Below are 19775 nucleotides of genomic sequence, written 5' to 3' on the forward strand. Positions count from 1 at the left end.
AACCACTATCATTCATGTGAGTCAGTTATTATCATAGGTTTTTTTTGTAAAAAAAGAAAGCGGAAAAAGAATCAGCAGCAAAAACTCCCTTCCTGTGGAAAAAATCTACTGATTAAAAAAAAAAAACCTTCTTTTAAATATATAGAATAAAGTGAATGAACACACAAAACTTAATAAAGTTTTTGATGCCAATTCTTTCTTCCTGGCCAGGAATTTCCTTAGAGGAGGGGACTGCAGGAACTGGATTAAAACCTGAGCGGGCGTGTCAAGATGGCGGCGGAGTCGGATGCTGAGTGAAACGCTCTTGAGAAGCTGTTACGGGAGTACACTTTTATGCCTCAGAGATGCCACATACAAAACAAAAAGCGGTAGTGAGGACAGTTCCCCCGCCTCCCTCCACCTCTACCCCGATACAGTCAAACATTGAGCGATTCCTCACCGCTTCCCTGTCGAGAAGGGAGCCGGATCCCATAGCGTTGCCGACTAGAGAAGAGGAGTCAACGCTGGGAGAGGAAGTCTCCCTGTCACCTCCATCGAACATACTTCCTCCATGTCCGGCGTTGACTGCGGAGTTGGGGGCGATTCAGCAACCCACCGGAAGTGTGAGGAGCGAGACGCCATGCGAGGGACCAACTCTGCAACATACGCTGTGCTCCGAGGAGATTCCCCGTGAGAAAATGGAGATAAATCTAGAATTGATTTGGCGGATGCTGAACAAAATGGACAAGACATTACAAAAGACTTCAGGTGAGGTAGTTACCTGTAATTCTAAAATGGAAGAATTAAAAATAACTGTTGAATCGGTAAAGCAAGATCTGGCTATAAAAGTTACTAAAGTGCAACAGGAAGTAGAAATGCTTCAAAAGTTCAGAGACGTTGCGATAAAAGATAATACAGAGTCTCGTCGAAGGATTGAAATATTAGAAAATTATAATCGACGATTAAATATCAGATGCTTAAATTTTCCTAAAATTTCAAGTTGTACTCCATTGGATCTTTTTAAGAGATATTTAACCGAAAATTTGAAATTTCCTCAAGAAGCGATACCGCCTATAAATATATTGTATTATATTCCTAGCGCAAAAAAGGAAGGAGAGAATATGTCATCAAAAGATTTAAATTTAGAAAACCTTTCAGATTTGTTGGAACATTCGTTAGACGAGAACTCTGAAAGAGCTACTCTTATTGTCTCATTAATATTTGAACAAGATCTTAATGCTATAATGAAGATGTACTTTAAAAATAATAAAACCCTCTTTGGAGGTGGAAAAGTTTGGATCTACCCTGACGTCACAAAACAAACTCAGCAAAGGAGGAAGATTTTTCTAGCAATGAGAAAGAGAACTGTGGAGTTGGGGGATTCTTTTCTATTGGCTTACCCATGTAAATGTATAGTAAGGCTGAATAATACTAAATATATATTTTATTCACCAGAACAGCTAAAATCTTTTTTAGATTCGAAGCAAGTATGAAATAACAACAGAATTGTAATGTCAGGGAACGCTGTATTGTTTATTATATTGATTTTCCTTAATAATCTTCTCATTTAAAACGCCCCCCCCCCCCAGGCTTTTTGGGGTCTAAGGAAGCCTCTAAATATGATATACTTATTTTTCCATTATATTACTTAGAAATTGAGACCATGTATAATTGTTTGTAAAAGATTGTTGGAAATAAGTTTAAAAATGTTTCCTTTAACTATGGCTGTATCTCTGAGACAAGAGATTCTTGATCTCAATTATAAAAATTAATAAATAAATAAATAAATAAATAAATAACCTGAGCCCAGGAGGAAAAAGAAGTTTAAAAGCACCTCTGAAACCCAGTCTCATAGTCAAGGGCAACAGCCAGAGAAACTATACAAAGATTGCCTACTTGAAAAGTAGCACCCAGATCCAAAAGCGTAGCCAGGTTGAGGGCGTGCGGAGAGCGGACTGCAGATGGTGCTGGCGCTTAATTTAAATGCGACATATCACGTCAAAAATAGGCGCTGGCACCATTGGAAGTCCATTTGGGGACTACGCCTCTGCCCAGATCCCAGCTGAAGTGGTGTGCAAGGAACTACTTGGGGGAGGGGCAGCTGTAGGAAGCCTAATGGAACTAACAGGTTCAATTATGGTGGGGAAAGGAGACTCCAGGAATTTTGGAGAGAGTAGTTCTCATTATCCCCACCAATAAGGGAGCTTGGCAGTACTGATTCATGTCCCAGGACTAAAGCAAAGGGGTGGAGCCAAACCCTACATAAACTCAACTAGGGACTATAAAGGGCAGTGTGGAAGTGCAGGGGAGGAATGCAAGAAATCTTCAAAGGAGGAAGCTGTTAGGGGCAAGATCTCCTAGAGCTGGGAATCCTATAAGAAAAACCTCAAAAGGGTGAGACAAACAGGCTGAGAAACCTAGGGAAATGGACCCTGAAGTAAGAGCCTTCTGAGGTAATACTAGGGAGAGAAAGCGTGGTCAGTAAGGTAGAAAAGCATGTTAGAGAGCCTCAGGTCCCCTAGGCAAGCAGCTGGTGTAGTGTTTGAGCCCTGGATAGCAGAAAAGGGCCAGTGCCACAGTCATATAGTTGATTGAGGTTCCCTGATTGTCTTGGAGGGAGACTCCTGACTCCAGAAGGGAAGCCTGAAATGGAGGTATCACGAAATGCCTAGCCATTTGCCTGGGCTAACCCTGTGGACACTTAGAGGGTCTATCCCCAGCACAGCTCAGGTCTGCCTACACTTGGGCATGTGCTCTACACTAGCACCCTCCTCCAACTGACTGGGTCCCAACCACCTCTGGGGAAAGTCTCTCACTCTCAAGTTATCCCCAGTGATTTCTAGGTTACTGGGGCCACACTCTCAGTGGTCCTACTGTTCCTAGAAAGCACTCACAGACCCAACATACAAACCACCAGGATTCTAAGTCAGTCCAGATGAGCAGAGTCAATAAACTTTAAAAAAAAAAGGTTTATTGTCATAAAAATATTGAACAGTGAACTATAAAAACAGATGGAAAATAAGACAAATAACAGATAACTGAATAAGGATCAATTATAAAACTATCTAAACATTTTATCACTACCTGGATAGTGCCTGAGAAGTACAGGAAATATAGCTGCTCACAGGTTACAGAATATAACAGGGTCTCAGTAAAGAGGTCTTTCTCTCTCTACTTCCAAACTGAGACTGGAGAAAAATCCAGTATTTTCAGACTGAATTTGAGCTCCCTGGGTCAATCAGAGCCCAAAACAACATTTTTAAAACATAGCTGGCCACATCACTGCAGGCTACGTCCTCTTTGTGTTTCTCTATAATAGCTTTAAACACAAAACATGCACCACCTGTTGCCCAAACTAGAGAAATACACTTGAAGAAATAATGCAGTTTACAGGCTTACAAACCCACTGTTTTGTTACAGGAGGCTGGAGACTTGCTGACATATTTGGATGAAATGAAGGTTTTCTGAGTGAACTGGTCAGCCAAGTAAGAGCTGAACTTCAAAAGAAACCTTGTAAATGTTTTGGTGGTGTGAAACCTAGAAAGAGAAAAAGGCTAATCTACTACTACTACTACTTAGCATTTCTATAGCGCTGCCAGGGTTATGCAGCGCTGTACAAGTTTAACATGGGGAAGGACCATCCCTGCTCAAAAGAGCTTACAATCTAAAGGTTACAAACTATGTAGTCAGTGTAGGTATCATGAGTGGGGAAGGTGGTTATGCGCCAAAAGCAAGGTAGAAGAGATGGGCTTTGAGTAAGGACTTGAAGATGGGCAGGGAGGGCGCATGACATATGGGCTCGGGAAGGCTGTTCCAGGCATATGGTGATGCGAGGCAGAAGGGGCGGAGTCTGGCGTTAGCGGTGGTGGAGAAGGGTACAGACAGGAGTGATTTGTCCTGAGAGCGGAGGTTACGGGTGGGAACATACGGGGAGAGGAGTGTAGAGAGGTACTGAGGGGCTGCAGATTGAGTGCATTTGAAGGTTAAAAGGAGAAGCTTGAACTGTATACGGTAGCGGATCGGGAGCCAGTGAAGCGACTTGAGAGGGGTGATATGAGAGTATCGGTTCACGCAGTAGATAAGACGTGCGGCAGAATTTTGGACAGATTGAAGGGGGGATAGATGGTTAAGCGGGAGGCCAGTGAGAAGAAGGTTGCAATAGTCAAGACGAGAGGTGACGAGCGAGTGGACGAGGGTTCGGGTGGTCTGTTCAGAGAGGAATGGGCGAATTTTGCTAATATTATAGAGGAAGAAGCGACAGGTCTTAGCTGTCTGCTGGATATGGGCAGAGAAGGAGAGGGAGGAGTCGATGACTCCGAGATTGCGGGCTGAAGCGACGGGGAGGATGAGGGCGTTGTCAACAGAGACGGAAAGTGGGGGAAGAGGAGAAGAGGGTTTGGGTGGAAAGACAAGGAGCTCAGTCTTTGCCATGTTCAGTTTCAGATGCCGGTTGGACATCCAGGCAGCAATGTCTGAAAGGCAGGCCGAAACTTTGGCCTGGGTTTCGACCGTGATGTCGGGAGTGGAGAGATAAAGCTGGGTGTCATCAGCATAGAGATGGTACTGGAAACCATGTGATGAGATCAGCGAGCCCAGGGAAGAGGTGTAGATCGAGAAAAGAAGCGGTCCAAGGACAGAACCTTGAGGAACCCCAACAGAGAGCGGGATGGGGGTGGAAGAAGAGCCATTAGAATATACTCTGAAGGTGCATTGGGAAAGATACGAAGAGAACCAGGAGAGGACGGAGCCCTGGAACCCGAATGAGGACAGTGTGTCAAGAAGTAAATTATGATTGACGGTGTCAAAGGCGGCAGATAGGTCGAGGAGGATGAGGATGGAATAGTGACCTTTGGATTTGGCAAGGAACAAGTCATTACAGACTTTAGAGAGTGCTGTTTCTGTCGAGTGTAGTGGGTGAAAGCCAGATTGGAGCGGATCGAGGACGGCCTGAGAGGAGAGGAAATCAAGGCAGCGGCTGTGGACAGCGCATTCAAGTAATTTGGAGAGGAAGGGTAGAAGAGAGATGGGACGGTAGTTGGAGGGACAGGTGGGGTCTAGTGATGGTTTTTTGAGAAGTGGTGTGACTACAGCGTGCTTGAAGGTGTCAGAGTAGCAGTGGAGAGAGAGAGGTTGAGGATGTGACAGATTGAGGGGTTGACTGTAGGAGATATGTTGTTAAGCAGATTGGTGGGAATCGGATCAGAGGAACAGGTGGTGCACTTAGAGGAAGAGAGAAGGCGAGCAGTTTCCTCTTCGGTGATCTCAGGGAAGGAGGAGAAGGAAGAGGAGGCCAGGCTAGGTTGGTTGGGGGAGTGGGTTAAGAAGTCACAGGGAGGAGAAGGCTTGGAAGTGAATTCAAGGTTTATCTTCTGCACCTTATCGCGGAAGTAGTCAGCTAGTGTTTGAGGAGAGAGTGAGGGGGGTGGGTGGGAGCGGAGGGCACTTTAAGTAGGGAGTTGAGGGTGGCGAAGAGGCGACGAGGGTTGGAGCCAAGAGAATTAGTTAATTGAGAATAATATTCCTGTTTGGCAAGGAATAGGGAGGACTGGAAGGAGGATAGCATGAATTTGTAATGGGTGAAGTCTGACAGGGTGCGAGATTTCCTCCAGAGTCGTTCAGCAGATCGGGTGCAGGAGCGAAGGTAACGGATGCAAGGGGTTAACCAGGGCTGAGGATTAGTGCGCTTAGTGGGTCGAGAGACAGATGGTGCTAGGGTATCCAGAGCACTGGAGAGAATTTCATTGTAGGCAGAGACAGCCGTGTTGACAGATTCGGAAGACGAGATGGAAGGGACGAGATTGGCGATGTGAGAGGATAGGGTAGGGGGGTCGACGGCCTGGAGATTCCTGAAGGCAGTGGCTATAGTTGGGCGAGGTTGAGGGGGAGGGTGATGAAGTGTGAGGGTGATTAGGTGATGATCTGAGATTGGAAGGACTGAGGTGCAGAAATTGGAAGGTGAGCAGGAAGAGAAGAGAACGAGGTCGAGACAATGGCCATTACGGTGAGTAGGGTTGGTAGAGCATAGTTGGAGGTTAAAGGAGGATGTCAGAGTGAGGAATTTAGAAGCGTAGGAGTTGGATGGATCATCAACGTGAATATTAAAATCACCAAGAATGAGGGATGGAGATGAGGGATCAAGAAAGACGGTGAGCCAAGCGTCGAAGTCAGTAAGGAATGAAGAGAGGGGCTTATCAGGGGGGCGGTAGATGACTGCAACTCTGAGTGGTGTCGGGTAGAATAGCCGGATGGCATGAGTTTCAAAGGATGAGAAGCAGTGAGACTATGGCAGGGGGAGGGGTTGGAAACTACAAGAGGGTGAGAGAAGAAACCCAACGATTGAGGCAGTGTCGTTAGGGGTTATCCAAGTTTCAGTTAAAGCGAGCAGTTGAAGGGAACGGGAGATGAACAAATCGTGGGTGAAGGAGAGTTTATTGCATACTGAGTGGGCATTCCATAGGGCACACGAGAAGGGGAGGGAAGCGGGGGGGAGAAGGGGAATAGAGATGAGATTGGAGGCATTCTGGGATCGGTTACGTGGATATGGAGAGGAGAGGTGGGGGGGACCTGGATTGGGATTGATGTCACCTGCGGAAAGTAGGAGAAGGAGTAAGAGAGTGCGGAGGAGGGTGGGGGAGGAGGGTCGACGAAGATGACAAAGACGGGATGTGTTAAGGAGGAATGGGGACGGGTTAATGGTGGGGAGGAATGACGAGGGGGGCAGGAGAGCTGGGGAGGTGGTGGGGGGTGGGGGGAGGTAGGGTAGGGGAGTAATGAGCAGGACGGGAGGGGACAAGGGTGGGCAGTGAGTTCCTGAGGTAGACAGTGGAAGGGGAGGGGGGAAGAGGTTAGGAAGGGACAGGGCGATGAAGAGAATGTGTATAGGGGCCATATATAGGGGCTAAGGTGAATGCGGGTAGATGTGAAGTGGCTAAGGTGATAGGAGTAGAGGAAGAAGGCAGGAAGGCTAGGACAGGGACAGCAGGCAGCAGCTAAGGCATAGGGAGTGATAGTGTTTAAAGGAATCCTAGCCAAAAAGCACCTGGAGACTCTGTGCACTTGGAGCGAGGGCCCTGGGAAGCTCGGGGTGGACCTGGAGTCACCCCGGATACAGCTGTGAGGAAATGCAGAAGGGCTGCAAGTCCTGCACAGCACCTGGTGGGAGTGCTGGGCACCTAGAGCGGAGGCCCTGGGTGGATCGGAGTGGACCTGGGTGTCACCCCGGAGAAGGCTGTAAGGATATGCAGATGAGCTGCAAGTCCTCCACAGCACCTGAAAGGCAGCCGGTGGTAGAGCTGGGCACCTCTCAGCTGAGGAAAGGCTTACCAGGGGTTAGGCCGAAGCCAGCATTCCTCCCCCTGAGGGTCGCCTGATCCTCAGGGGGAGGAATGTGGAATTACAGGAGAAGGAGGCTACAGGTGATAAGGTAAAGAGCGTGGAAATTAAAGCTTGTAGATGTTGTTGGTATAAAGTTTAACAAGTGAAAAGATTGCTTTGTGGAATTACAGTGGGAAAAGGCAGCATGTTTTTTTTTCTTTGAGCTGCAACCAGGCTCAAAGACGTGAGCTGAAGGGACAGAAGCAATTTATTAAAGGCAGGTGCAGCAGCAAGCAGGACTGGAGTGTAACAGAGTGAAAGAACAGAACAGAGTGCTTCCAACTTTAAACTCTTGTTGTTACCTTAAGAGAACTTTGTGACTTTGTGCCACCACTTAGTAAAACCTCCTAAAGATAATGGGGCCGATATTCAGCCAGCGGCGGGCAGTGCAGTTAAAGACCACTGCCAGCACTGAACCCAGAAATTCAATACTGTGCCATATCCAGCAATCAGTATTGAATTTCCCGTTTCATTTTTTGCTGCTGGAACTTAACCAGTTAAGCCGATATTGCGCTAACTGGTTAAGTTCCTAGTGGTTAAAGGACTGCTATTTATGCGGTCCTATTTAACTACTAAACCCAGCACTGAATATTGGTGCTAACTGGCTATTTCGTGTGATATAGCTGATTAGCCCTATGTGCTAACTGCAAATACTCAACGGAGATTGCTGGTTATTTCCCAGTGAATATTCATGGTTAGCTGCTACTCCCACAAAAATGCATTAGGCAATTTTTTTGAAGAGCTTATTTTTCTGGGATACATTCTCATCCATTTTGAACTTATGCCTTTTAACTGGGGTTTCATCCCTGCCAAATTTGGTCCTGTTCTGTTAAATGTTTGGAGTTATTTTACCCTCAGACAAAGACCCATACTGTGCTAAACTCATAGCATAATGTATGGTATGATACTACATATGTATACTTGTTGATCTTGATTTGTCCTTTTCAGGGCACAGACTGTAGGAGAATGCCCGGCACTGGCCTTGTTCTCCAACTTCTGAAGTTGTCAAAGAAGCTCCACTCCAGCCCATCCAATTCAGAGTGAGTAACTGGGTATGGAGAAATAGTTAAAATAAAGTGTGGCATAGGGAGAAGGATTTAGACATATAGGGGGTAATTTTATAAAGTAGGCACCAACATTTATGTGCCAGTTACACAAGTAAATGTTTAGAGCTAGCATATACAGCTGTTTGTGGACACACATGCATGTTGTGATAAACACAGTGACCGCCCTACCCTGAGGAGACCGCCAGAGGGCGCTCTCCACCTGAAAACCAGGGATATGCCCATTCTGGTCACTAGAGGGAGCCAAAGGGGATATACCAGTGTAGTGACCTGAAGGGACAGCTAGGGGGTGCTCGTGGTATAGGACCTGTTCTTCCCTGAAGAGGCCACCGGGGGGAACTCTCAGAGTAGAAGCTGGAAAGTTGGAGAGAGTTCTGGGTCTGGACCTTTCTGGAAGTAGGGGGGAGAGGCCTATAGAGGTGGGGTGGATTATTGGCCACCCTATATAAAGCATCCTCTAAGCCAAGGGAACTCCGAGGAGACTGGCAAGTGAGACCCCGGCCAGCCGAGGGGGGCATTTCAGAATCACCCAGTGGCTGGGAGCTTTACAATTGGTGGCAGTGGTGGGATCCCAGTGAACTTCCACGTGGAGGAGGAGAGGCCTTGAGAAAGCGGAGGGAGTTCCAGACCAGACCAGTCGAGTAGCCGGAGCGAGGTGGTGGTGTCCGGGAGGTTTCTGAAGCCCGTCGAAGGGGCCAACGCTGACAAAGGTGCATTACTCGCCTACCCAGGTAAAGGGTACCTAGGGGGGAGGTGAGGGAGGATCCAGTAGCTGAGAAGCACAGTTCCTGTAAAGGATAGAAAGGCTTGTTCTGAGTGAATTCTGGTACGAGTTCCAAGAGGTAGCGCAAGTGTAGGACCAGGGAAACAGGCAGTCCGCACTTGGATATTTCTCTTGTGTTACAGGCTGCATCTCAACAGACGGTCGAGGAGGATGTCGGAGCCATGGGAAGGCGGAGACGGTTCAGACCGAAGAGAGAAGTCCAGAGGCCTGAGGATCCGGAGCCCAAGTCACCAGCAGAAGGAATGGACATGGCAGGGATGGATACCATGATCCAGGTTCTGGGACTTGGAGGGGGCCTTTGTTTAGAGACTGTTGGGATAATGTTTAAGCCTGAAGGGGTGTCTGGGGAAGACAGGACCCCGAGGAGAAGAGAAGATATTGAGCCAGAGTGTGACCAATGTGGGGAAATGGGCCATGTTGGAGAGTGGTATCTGGCGGTATGCAGTTCAGAGGATGAACTGGGAGACCGGGAGGAGATAAGAAATCCTACAGTCAGTTGGTGGGGGTTAAGTGACATGGCAGGCAAGAGGAAGCCCAAAGGCCATGAGAGTCGGGAGGTGACCCGTTCCTCAGGGGCAGACTTCATGGTTAGGCCGGGAACCCAAGGGGAAAGAGGTGTCTGCAGGGAAGAGGGTCAGGTGGAACCCACTGCAGGGAGAGCATCCAATGTTCCAGGGAAAGGGGAGGCCACAAACCTAAGAAGTGCCACGAGGGAGGATGGGTGCCTGGACAAGGAAGGAAAACCCCAGTTGCAGGATAGTGGTGGTCCTGGCAAGAAGGGTAAACCCTCTAGGAAAGTGAAAGGGGGTATAGGCCCGGGTGAGAACTTCCCAAGTGACAGGATAAAAAGTAGTCCTGATGGTGTAGGGGAAGTCAATGGACACTGTGAGCAGGGGGGGGGGGGGGGGTGAGACAGCTGAAGAAGAAGTAGGCTGCCCATGCTACGGTGAGGAACAGGCAGTATTTCCAGGTGGTGGGGAAACAGGGAGAGTTTCCCCAAGGGAGAAATACTAGGAAACCCAGGGAGTAGAAGGTAGTAAATCTATTACCCTGGAGAGGGAATTAAAGGAATTTCCCAAAGATGACCTTGAGTTTGGTAGGAAACTCCAGGAGGAAGCCCAAAAAGAGAAAGAGAACCTGCTGTTAAAATCCCTTAAAGAAAGTATCTGGCAGGTAGAATGGGAGTTACAGGCCCTATGTAAACCGGGGAAACTCTATAGGCACCCTGAGCAACGTCTGAGGGAGGTCCTGGAGCGTAATAAGGGACTGATTGTGACTTTAGTGGGCAATATACAGCAGCAGGAGGAGTCCCATAAGGTAATGGAGAGGGGTCTAAGGGAGGCGGAGCGGAGATGGGTCCTATTTGAGTCAGCTTGTAAGGAAAAAATGGCTGCTTCAGTGCATGCCTTGGAGGCCAAACAGGCGGAGTCCCTTAAGCAGAAGGAAGGCTGTGAGGCACTGCTAGCCACTGTTAGGGCTGAGCTGTGCACAGAAAGTAGGCTAAGGGAGGAAAAGGAAGCAGAAGTAGCCCATCTTACAGCTACCCTGAAAGAGACCCAAGCCTTAAATGAGACCCAATTAGCTAAGCTGCAGTCCACACATGATCAAGAGATAAGGGACCTCACAGACAAGTTGCAACAAGGCCAGGAGCAGAGGGTAAACCTAGTTAAAGCTGAGTTCCAGAATGCTCGCCGGGAGTGGCATAAAGAGCAGGAGGCCCTAAGGGAAAGTATAAGGGAACAGCAAGCCTTGATTCTACTCCAGAAGCAAAGGGAAAATAAGCTTGTCACCTCTGTAAAGGCAGAATTAGAAGAAGCCAAGCAGGAGGTAAAGCAGAAGGAAGGGGAGTTGGCCAAGAGGCAGGAAAGCCTTAAGGAGATGGGTAAACTACAGAAAACAGCTATAGGAGAGCTGAGGGTGAGTTTGACCCAGGTAAAGGCTTGGCTGGGAGAATTAAAGGGCCAACAGGAAAGTCAGCTGAGGGAAGTACAGCAGGGGTATGATAGGGCTGTGGCCGAGTTAACTGTGGCCTTGCAGCAGACCCAAGCTGAGTGGGCTGTAGAGAGACAGCAAGCCACAGAGACCACAGAAAGGGCAGAAAGATGCAGGGAGGCATCTAGCAGTTGATGTTCTCTTCCAGGATGGGCAAGGGAGGTTAAGAGAGCTTCAGGAAGCCCACTCCTGCATTGTAGCCCTACAGGGAAAGCTCAAGGGGAAGAAGCGACCAGGAGGGATCAGTCAACTCCTGCACATGAGTAAGGGTCAGGATAGGGAGAGTCAGAAGGACTCTGTTAAAACCACAGGGAGAGGTGGTGTAAAGTTTAAAGTGGGTGAGAAACCCAGGAAGGGCAAGCGGAAAAGGGAAGAGGTTGCCCAATGGAGGGAAAGGCTCAGGCCTCAGAAGAAAAGGTTGATCCTAGAGCCCAGACACCGCACGTTAGAGGTGGGTGAGAAAAGAACCCCTAGGCAGGGGACCCCGGCTCAGAAAGGGGGCCAGGGGGATGCTAGAGCACCCAGAGGCTGGGGGGAGTCTTGTACCACGTGGTTGTCCTATACTGAAAGTGAGGGATAGGAGACACTTAAGAGTCTCAGGGAAAAGGAGACTTAGGACCTTACACACAACCCGCAAATACCGATTGGGGCCTAGTGGGCGAAGAGTTGCAGCCCAGGATTGCAGAAAGCAGAAGGGTAGGCCTAGAAGTTGCCTGGGTGTGGTGAGGAAACCAGGCCATAGGGAAGTACACCAGAAACCCATAGGGGAGAAGGGGGTGTACCCATGGGGCAGGAAAGTGGGCGAAGAAATTAGACGCCAAGGCCTAGGGAGGCGTAAAAAGAAAGGACGAAGGATCCTTGAGTTTCTAGGGGTTACAGAGGAAGGTCCCCTAGAGCAAAGCAGAGCCTTTGTGTTAAGGCGGACCACGGGATATAAAGCCTTCCTGCGAATCCCTCCTAAAAGGGAATAGGTGGGAGGAGGGACCTGACCCCAAGATAAGGTAGGGGAGTCAGGAATTGCTGCTCCTCAAAGAAGATATTTGAGGGAGCAGCAATATCATAAGAGTGGGGGTATGTGATAAACACAGTGACCGCCCTACCCTGAGGAGACCGCCAGAGGGCGTTCTCCACCTGAAAACCGGGGATATACCCATTCTGGTCACTAGAGGGAGCCAAAGGGGATATACCAGTGTAGTGACCTGAAGGGACAGCTAGGGGGTGCTTGTGGTATAGGACATGTCCTTCCCTGAAGAGGCCACCAGGGGGAACTCTCAGAGTAGAAGCTGGAAAGTTGGAGAGAGTTCTGGGTCTGGACCTTTCTGGAAGTAGGGGGGAGAGGCCTATAGAGGTGGGATGGACTATTGGCCACCCTATATAAAGCATCCTCTAAGCCAAGGGAACTCCGAGGAGACTGGCAAGTGAGACCCCGGCCAGCCGAGGGGGGCATTTCAGAATCACCCAGTGGCCGGGAGCTTTACAATGTACATGCCAATATTCCACCTAAGCTCTATTATATATCTATGTACAGAGCTCCAATAGCACATAAGGGCCAATGCAGAAAGCCACTGTGAGCCTAACAGCATGGTTACCACGAGCAGGGGCATAGCTACGGGCAGGCCTAGATGGGCCCAGACCCACCCAGCTTTGCCTCAGGCCCACCCAGAAGCAAAGTCCCAACTCTTCCAATCCTCACCCTCTCCCACCTTCGCTGCAGCGCTTGCATTTAATGCTCCGTCCTTCTCCGGGGCCTTCCCTCTGCTGCACTGATGCAACTTCCTGTTTATGCAGAGCAGGACGCGGCACTGGAGCAGGACGAGGCCCTGGAGCAGGACGTCGACACTGCGTCTGTGAGTTGCTAACAGGCAGCACTGATAGCAAAGTGCAAGCGCTGCCACAGGGGTGGGAGACTGTGAGGTGCAGGAGCAGGACGCCGCATCTGTGAGTGGCAGCGCTGATAGCGTTAAATGCAAGCGCTGTGGTGAGGGTAGGTGAAGAAGGCAGTGGGGTGCTGGCCATGCAAGGGGAGTGGGCTGAAGGGAAGGGAGAGGTGCTGGACTTGATGGGGGGGGGGGGTAAGGAAAATGCGAGGTGCTGGTCCTGGGAGGGGCCTGAAGGGAAGCAAAAGGTGCTGGACTTGCGAGGGGCAGGGGTTTGGAGGGAAGGGAAGGGAGAGAGGTACTGGACTTGCAGGGGAGAGGTTGGAGGGAAGGGGAGAGGTGCTGGATTTGCAGGGGGGTTGGCTGAAGGGAAAGGAGAGAGATGTGGACCTACAAGGAGGGCTGGAGCAAAGGGAGAAAGGTGCTGGACCTATGAGAGGGGTTAGAGGGAAGGGAGAAAGGTGCTGGACCTATGAGAGGGGTTAGAGGGAAGGGAGAGAGATGCTGGACAAGGGGATAAAGGAAGAGGGGGTTAAATGCTGAACACACAGTGGGAGAAAGACAGCCAGAGGGAAGGGGAGAGGTGCTGGATATGCAGAGGGTTGAAGTGAAGGGGAGAGGTGCTGGACATGTAAGGGGGCTGGATGAAAGATAGAGAGAGAGGTACTGGACATGTAGGGAGAGCTGGGTGAAAGATAGAGAGGTACTGGACATGTAGGGAGAGCTGGGTGAAAGGGAGAGAGGTGCTGAACATGTAGTGGGGGGCTGGATGAAAGGGAGAAAGGTGAGGACATGCAGGGGGAGGCTGGAGGACAGGTGCTGGATATGCAGGGGATGGCTGAAGGGAAAGGAGAGAGATGTGGACCTGCAAGGAGGTCTGGAGCAAAGGGAGAAAGGTGCTGGAACTATGAGAAGGGTTAGAGGGAAGGGAGAGAGATGCTGAACAAGGGGTTAAAGGAAGAGGGGGTCAAATGCTGAACACACAGTGGGAGAAAGAGAGCCAGATGCATAAGGAGAAGGAAAGAGAGAGGAAGAGAAGCTATTTGGGGTGGGATCAGAGAGGAGAGGGACACATTAGTGTGGCGGAGGGAGAAAGGGGACATAGGGAGGTGTACAGATACACAAGGGAGATGATGGGCATTAGGTGGGAGCATGGGGAGAGAGACACAAATGTGAGATGCTGTATGGTGATGGCATGGCATATGGGCACAGAGGGGCAATGCCTGACAAGGGGAAGAAGGGGGATATGGAATAGAGATACAATGCTGGACACTGGAGAGGGAGGTGTATGGACATGGGGAGGGGGAGATACCAGGCAAGGGGGAGAATAGGAACACTGATGGGATATGCTGGGGATGGGGTGCATAGGTGCACAGAGGAATGATGATGGATGAGGGGATATGAACACAGGGGAGATACTGGACAAGGAAGTATAGGAAAACAGAGATGAGAGATGGATGATGGATATTGAGAATGAAGAAATGTCAAATAGACAGGAGACCCTGGCAAGTGAGTTAAGAGAAGACAGAGGGAAGCAGAAACCAGAGACTGGGACTAATATGATTTGAAGAATAAAATGACCAGACAACAAAAAGGTACAAAATGACTTTATTTTCAATGTTGTGAATATAATATGTTGGATTTGGAATGTACATCTTGCCAGAGTTGATTTTAAACATAGCTGGGGTCCAGGACAGAAATCTAGGAAAGGACCCCAAAGTTGATTACCAGTCTGTGCCTTCAGCTTCCAGCTGGCAGGCTTTCTCTGGCCAGGGAACCAAGCACAATTGCCCTAGTTGCAACCCCTAACACCATCCCTGGCATGTGCACAGGAGGAAATGCCTTTCTTTCATGTTTCTCTAGTGTTGTACTACATGCAAAGTCTGGTTTCTTGGGGTTTCTTTTTAATTTATATTTCTAGAGTTTGTGGTCACTTATTCTTTATATTTGACATTTGTGTTTTCTGTATGTGACTAAGGTATTCTGTTAGCATGAAGTTTCTATGTAGCATTCTGTAGTAATGTGGCTTGTAGCTTTCCTGATAAATGTATTTGTATTTTAGGGCCCCACTATAATATTTAAGGCACTTCCTTTTCATAGGTAAGATCCTTGTTTTTGAAAGTTAGTATTGGCATGGTAGATTTGCTCTAAGTTCTGAGTGACTTTTGCTTTATAGATTTTTTAAAATTAATTTATGTCTGTTATTGAGATTACACTAGAAACCAAAATTTCTTTGTATTATGAGTTTTATGGGGAAATGTCCTTGCTGTGCTCTGTATTCATTGTTGGTGGAGGGCCAGGAGGTTCTCTGGATGCAGAATGTGTTTGGCTTCAATACCGTATGTGTGTTGGAGATCCATGGCTCAATGGGGCTGAAGAGTGCAGTCTATTGTACTTCCCTTAGCTCTCAATTGGCCTGCAGCCACTGAAGCCTGCACTGCAACCCTCATTGAAGTTATGGGGAGTGGGGTAGGGACAGAGCATGGGTGCATCAGGTTGCTGTTTTTTCTCTTTCAAAAAAGTTGGCAACTCTAGTGCCCACACATTCAACCTGTTGGCTCACCCAAAAATTGCCTTCTGGCTACGCGACTGCCACGGAGTATGAGTGCACATAATTTGGCACAGAATGCAGAGAGGGTTTGAGTGCACAAGCTAACTTGTGAAGAAGATGTGGCCACATGCTGTATTAAAATGTATGGTAATGAGTTCATTTAAGTATTCCATGCAATGCTGAGAGTATGTCGCTCACTTTTGATACACACATAGCACGAGGTTCAGGGCATGTTTAGTTTTTGCAATATAACTGCCTGTTTTATCTGTTTTGCAAGCAAAAGGAAGCCCCTGCAAGTTTCTAAGGCAGATGAGAGGTAACAAACTTGTGTGTGTCTGAACAAAACTGAGAGTGAAAGCATACATCGGCACCTGTTCTGTGCCAAAATATGAGCCTCGCAAAAATTTTGTTTGCAAGTGATTTTTGCAAGGCACATATTTAGGTGCAGAAGAGCAAGTGCCAATGTATGTTTTTATTTGTGCGTTTACCACGGCACCTTCATATGCATGTGTCCAGCACACTCCCCCCTCCCCCCACCATTAGTCACAAGTTTTTTTCTCATAAAATTGCATGCCATTAGTTTTCTACATGGCATAGTATTACACTTATGATAGAAGCCACATGTTTGGACTTCCGCACATGGCTCTACCATGTGCCTTTCTGTGTTGGCCCCATATTTTGCAGGTGGGAATACATATGGGCGGTGTCTGGGTGGAGCATGGGTGGGGCACACATTTACATGTGTAATGTATAGTATTCTATAACATTAAGCATGTATCTCCCAAAACTAAGTGTGAGCATTTACATCAGTTCTATGACTAAGCACATATGCATATGTATAATCAGTTATGCCAGATCCGTACTAAACAAAACAACAGTAACAGACTGGGTCATGTCAGCAAAACTTGATCTACTCTTCATCACCGAAACCTGGATCCATAATCAAGAGGACCCAATCATCCTAAACCTATGCCCTCCAGGATACAAAATCACTCACTGGACCAGAAAGGAAAAGAGAGGCGGAGGCATAGCGCTCATATACCAATCCCATTTCACCATCAAAACAACAGGCAAATTCATAACAACCCAACTCGAAATAGCCTCGATCAGAATCCAACATAAAACCTTGCTCGACCACCTAAACTGTGTCCTGTTTTACACACCACCATGCAACTGGAATGAAAGCCAGTCAAACTTCATGGACTTCATCTCAAATACTTGAGTACCCAACTCCAATGTACTAGTACTAGGAGACATTAACCTTCACCTAGAAGATCCAAACTCTACCAATGCACGAGAATGCAAAGACTTCCTCCATCTATGTGATCTTAAATGGCCACACACGAAACCAACCCATACGAAAGGGCACACTCTCGACCTCATCTCATACAAATTGTCCACAGACCAGAACCTAATAATAACAGAAACTAAATGGACAGAAACACCATGGACCGACCATTGCAAACTAAACTTATCCCTAGAATGGCGGAAGAAAGGTTCTCTCCACATACGGGAAAACACATCCTACACCACGAGAGGCCAAATAGACGCGGAAACATTCTGGAAACAATTATACAATAACGATTGGACAACACAAACGGACTCCATATACTACCTCTCAGAATGGGACAAAAGATGTAAACACATATTAGACAAAATAGCACCCTTACGAACAAGAACCTCAAGCAGACACAACTTGATACCGTGGTTCAATGAAGAACTGAAAATTTTAAAAACACAATCCAGGAAATTGGAACGCGCATGGAAAAAAATAAAAGATGAACATACACTCAACGCTTGGAAACAATTACAAAGGAAATACAAATACACAATAAGACAAACCAAATTGTCATACTACAAAACTAAAATAGGGCCGGATTACAAAGACACGAAGAAACTATACCATCTCATGAACAAACTACTAGACACAACGCCGCTCACCACAACCAATACTGACATTCCATCTGCAGATAATCTTCCTAAACACTTCAATGAAAAAATTGCAAACCTATGCAAAACGCTACCTCAGAACAACATGGACATCGAAAACTACATCAATGAACTGGACCCATCCCCTGGCGAATACCCTGCGGACCGAATCTGGTCAAATTTCTCTCCCCTCTCCACCGATACAGTTACCCAGGCAATCAAGAGGTACTCCAACTGTCAACTGGACACCTGCCCCAGCTACCTATTACAATCCGCTCCCCACCGCTTCATAACAGACCTCACATCCCACTTAAACTTCATGCTTCAACAAGGTACCTTCCCTAAAGAAAAAGGCAACATCCTACTCACCCCAATACTAAAAGACACCAAGAAAAAAACAAATGACATTACCAACTACCGTCCAGTAGCATCTATCCCACTAGTAGTCAAATTAATGGAAGTCTTGGTAACCAAACAACTAAATGATTACATAGAGAAATTCACAATACTACATGAATCACAATCAGGATTCCGCCCCCAACACAGCACCAAAACATTATTACTTACTCTCTTAACTAAATTCAAGCAAGAAATAGCAAGAGGTAAAAGTATACTTCTCCTACAATTTGACATGTCCAGTGCATTCGACATGGTCAATCATAATATATTACTAAGATTCCTAGATTACTTCGGAATCAACAGAAATACACTCAAATGGATCAAGGGCTTCCTATCCACAAGAACATATCAAGTGAAAGCTAGCAGAAACATATCATCACCTTGGAAACCTGACTGCGGAGTACCGCAAGGATCACCACTATCTCCGATCCTTTTCAACCTCATGATGACCCCTCTAGCCAAGTCCCTATCCATTCAAGGCCTTAACCCATTCATATATGCTGATTACGTCACAAACATGATCTGGCAGAAATCACCAATGAAATCAAGCTCTGCCTGAACATCATGAACTCATGGGCAAACGCATTCCAATTAAAACTCAACACAGAAAAAACACACTGTCTCATCATCTCATCCCAATACAACACATACAAACCCACAAACATAAACATCCCAGGTTATACCCTTCCTATTGCTGACAGCCTGAAAATTCTCAGAGTAATAATCGACCAGAACCTCTCACTAGAGAACCAAGCAAAAGCTACCATAAAGAAAATGTTTCACTCAATGTGGAAACTTAAACGTGTGAAACCATTCTTTCCAAGGGAAATATTCCGCAACTTGATACAATCAATGGTACTGAGCCATGTAGACTACTGCAACGGAATTTATGTGGGCTGCAAAGAACAAATTATAAAGAAACTTCAGACCACTCAAAACACAGCAGCCAGGCTTATATTTGGAAAATCAAGCTTTGAAAGTGCCAAACCCCTCCGAGAAAAACTGCACTGGCTCCAAATCAAAGAACGCATTGCTTTTAAACTCTGCACTCTGGTCCATAAAATTATCTATGGTGCAGCCTCGGGATACATAACAGACCCCATAGACCTGCCAACCAGAAACGCAACAAGATCAGCATGAACATACCTAAATCTTCACTACCTAAGCAGCAAAGGACTCAAACACAAATTAACGTATGCATCCAGCTTTTCCTATTTAAGCGCACAACTATGGAACGTACTGCCAAAAATAGTAAAAACAACGTACGGCCACCTAAATTTCCGGAAAGAACTAAAAACAATCCTGTTCAGAAAGGCATATCCCACCGACCCAACATAAAAGCCTGAGCACCTGCAACACAACAAAACCAAAAATCGTAATGGACACTCCCCAACTTCCCTCTTCCTTCCTAAGTTCCCCTAATATACCTACCTTACATGAACCTATTCTACTACAATAACACCTGTATTTGTTCATTCCGGAACTGGTGAATGCCACTATGGTACTATGTAAGCCACATTGAGCCTGCAAATAGGTGGGAAAATGTGGGATACAAATGTAACAAATAAATAAATAGTATTCTATAAAGGAAAGTAGGCACCTACTTTCCTTTATAGAATGTGCGATAATCGAGAACCCTCTGGGTATCTATAAACATTCTTAAATGAACCTATCTTATAAAGGCAATGTAGGCACCTACATATTTTGGGCCAAATTCTATAAATGGCGCCTTAAAAATCGGCGCTGAAATCCAAATGTTTTATACAATTCTATAAACTGCATCTAAAGGTAGGTATAGTTTATTGAATGTGCTCACATACCGTTCT

General features: G+C 47.1%; 1 protein-coding gene across 1 annotated transcript in view; it reads right to left on the bottom strand.

Moving 5' to 3' along the window:
* The window catches only part of LOC115472507 (protein FAM166A-like), a 431767-nt gene that overhangs the window by 116785 nt on the left and 295207 nt on the right, over positions 1 to 19775 (bottom strand). The gene's annotated exons all lie outside the window — the stretch shown is intronic.

This window comes from Microcaecilia unicolor, chromosome 6 (assembly GCF_901765095.1).
Source record: "Microcaecilia unicolor chromosome 6, aMicUni1.1, whole genome shotgun sequence".
NCBI lineage: Eukaryota > Metazoa > Chordata > Amphibia > Gymnophiona > Siphonopidae > Microcaecilia > Microcaecilia unicolor.